This window comes from Lipotes vexillifer, unplaced genomic scaffold (genome assembly GCF_000442215.2).
Source record: "Lipotes vexillifer unplaced genomic scaffold, Lipotes_vexillifer_v1.1 scaffold149, whole genome shotgun sequence".
In the NCBI taxonomy this organism is placed as follows: Eukaryota; Metazoa; Chordata; class Mammalia; order Artiodactyla; family Lipotidae; genus Lipotes; species Lipotes vexillifer.
The window spans coordinates 1,853,915-1,857,106 of NW_006779962.1; the positions used below are offsets into that span (position 1 = coordinate 1,853,915).

Genomic DNA, 3,192 nt, shown 5'->3' on the forward strand with positions numbered 1-3,192 from the left:
CATTCCCTGGTGGATTAAGTGAGAGAAAATACTGGGGTAAAATGAAATATAGGCAGGATGTGACAGAAGGAAGGAGAGAATTCTTCAGTAGGGCACACAGATCCCGGTGGGTACGGAGGTGAGGGGTTTGTGTTGGGAAAGGATCAGTAACAGTGAGGATGCTCTTCTGTACCGATGGAGTGGCCCAGCCCTGCTCTTCTTAGGGTCAGCCCGATCAAGTGGGTGGGGGCAGGGCAGGGGTCTCCATCCCACAGGTGATGCGCCTGTTGGCCTGCACCAGGACCTGCAGGCCTGAGCTGGCGGGGAGTTTAAAGGGCAGTGGTCCAGCTCTCCCCAGAGTGGAAAGACCCTGACTGCTGCAGCTCAGGGGCACTTCTTTCCGCCCCTCAGGGTGGGCACCCTGTGGCATCCCAGGAGGATCAGGGGTCTGTTTCTAAAATCCCACCAACACTATATTTGAAAGACTTTTTAAATTTATTTTTATTTTTGGCCACGTTGGGTCTTTGTTGCTGCACGCGGGCTTTCTCTAGTTGCGGCAAGCAGGGAGGAGCTACTCTTTGTTGTGGTGCGTGGGCTTCTCATTGCGGTGGCTTCTCTTGTTGCGGAGCATGGGCTCTAAGTGCGCGGGCTTCGGTAGTTGCAGCACGTGGGCTCAGTAGTTGTGGCTCCTGGGCTCTAGAGCACAGGCTCAGTAGTTGTGGCTCATGGGCTTAATTGCTCTGCGGCATGTGGGATCTTCCCAGACCAGGGTTCGAACCCGTGTCCCCTGCATTGGCAGGCGGATTCTTAACCACTGCACCACCAGGGAAGCCCGAAAGACATTTTTAAAAGGGAAATATAGGGCTTGATCATGTTGGTTCTCTTAAATGCAAATAGAAATTTCCGAATATCTTTTCAAAATCCCCTTTGGAGCATAAGCAGATGCTTCAGTCCATTCAGGCTGCTGTCACAGAGACTGGGTGGCTTGGAAACAGAATGTACCTCACAGCTCTGGAGGCTGGGAAGTCCAAGGTCATGGCGCCCGCAGACTCAGTGTTGGCTGACGGCCGTCTTCTCACGGTAGCCTCACGTGGCGAGAGGGCAGCGAGCTCTCTGGAGCCTCCTTTTAGGGCACCCAAAGGCCCCACCTCCCAATACCATCACCTTGAGGATTTTAACACATGAACTTGCAGGGACACAGGCGTTCAGCCCAGAGCAGCGGGCCTGCTGCTTCAGGTGTCCTTTGCTGACACGCAGGCTTTCTCTTGTTTGTGAGGGGAGGCAGCTGAGAAGAGTAGGGATCCTGGTGTCTGCTGAGCGCTAAATGTGCGCAGGCCTCCCCTCCTCGCCTCACGATTTTCCTGCAAGGTGTGCTGATACCTGGTGAGGTTGAGTAAGTAAGTGCCCAGGGGCAGGATTCAGGCCCCACCCGGGGCTGCCCAGGGCTCGGGCCGCCAATCGGGGTGAGAACCCTGGGTCTCCTGCCCGTCTCTGCAGAGGCCGCAGCCGAGAGCTGGTCGCCGCCCCTCTTGTGTTCATCTTCATTCATCGGGCCGGGTCTTGACCATGTGTGGTCACTGTTCCTCCAAGAACTCGGAAGGAAGCTTCCTGACCTCGTGGGCTGCCCATGAATGATGGCGGGTGGGACAAGTAGCAGAGACGGCCAGCCCGTGGCTGCAAGTAGCAGAGATCGCCCGGGCTGCCCAGGGCAGAAAAGGGGATCAGAAGGGGGACGCAGTGACTCCTGGGCCCCGGATGGAGGAAGCACCCACCTCCCTAGCTCTGTGGCCGGGAACTGGGCAGCAGCCTGGCCTCCTCTGCCCCGTGCAGCTGCTTGTCTCTGTCTCCATTCTCCCTGTGGTTCTCCCTTCCTTTCGTCTTCTGCCTTCCACGGCCACTCATGACCACCACCCTCGTCCAGGTTCCCGTGTCTTCGGTTCACACCACCCACAGAGGCAGCTCCAAGGCCAAATTTCCAGAAAAGGGATTTGTGTGGGCTAGCTGGTCAGGTGGCCCCAGGGCCGGGCCAGCTCTGGTGAGGGGTGTGCACAGCAGGCACATCAAGGCTATGGGGCACGGCCATGGCCAGGAGGGCCCGGCAGGGTGCGGGCAGTTCCTGGAGATGAGGGGGTCACTTAGGCAAACTCCCAACCTCAAGTTTGCTGATAGTAACAGTTTGAGGGCAGTGAAGGAAAACCCCCTTCAGCAAGGTCAGCGCCCACCCCGTGCCCCGCTACCCAAATGGTGAACCGGTTCTAACACCGCTTAACCCACAGCACTTCCGGACCCCACATCACCTGGCCGGGACTCTCAGGGCAAGCAAGTGACGCCCCTGCACTGCCCTGCCGTCTTGCAGGAGTCAGAGTGTGTGGTCAGAGTTTGGGGGATACCAGCTTTTGGGGTGGGAATACAGTTTTAGAAAGAAAGTGGTTCTCTCATTTCCTGCAGAAGATAAGCTTTTCAGGGTGGGAGAGGCAGGCTCATTTCTAGGATAAAGATGCTTTCATTAGGGTTAGAAAATTCAACGGCGAGGAGGGCGTTTAAGGAAATTCCTCCTGGGTTTCATTACTCTAATTATCAGCATATTTCAGACCACATCGAAGTGCTTTCAAGGGTGTCTTGTTGGGGCTCTTTGGTTTGGAAGCCGGGTGGAGGGAAGATGAAAGGCCGAGGCGTCAGGACTGATCAAGGAGGGAAGTGCTCTGAGGAGTGGGGGCGGGTGCGTGGCCTTGCCGCAGAGGCAGCCCGCCCAGCGAGACCACTCATTAAGTGTTGTCTTTAAAGCAACTGCTGATCTGGAGCCTTCGTAGCTCTTTCTGCAAGCAGCAATAATACCTTCAAATACATAATTTTCTCCTGCTAATCTCGGCTCTGCCCTCCTATACAGAATTCTCTTATGTAGCGGGTGTTAACCAAGACGCTTCCATCTTCGGAATTTCCAAATGGTTTCTGAAACACTTCCTCATCACCTCCTGTATGCCAAGCACCGTCCTGCATGCCGTGGGAGACCCAGAGATGAGTTCCTTCTCCTCGCCCCTGGGAACTTCTAGCCAGTGGGGGAGACCGAGGGTACCCAACCGAGGATGCAGGGCCAGAAAGCCCTCATGCAGTCAGTCGGTGGCTCGCTTGACTAATTCATTTACTGAGTGTCCTCTGAGCACCTGCTAAACCCTAGACGTGGCTCTGGGCGGGGAAGAGCGTACAGGGTCCATG

The 3,192-nt window shown here is 56.0% G+C and overlaps 1 protein-coding gene across 1 annotated transcript in view; it reads left to right on the forward strand.

Moving 5' to 3' along the window:
• AK8 (adenylate kinase 8) overlaps positions 1-3,192 on the forward strand; it is a 139,215-nt gene that overhangs the window by 12,524 nt on the left and 123,499 nt on the right. The window lies entirely within an intron of this gene.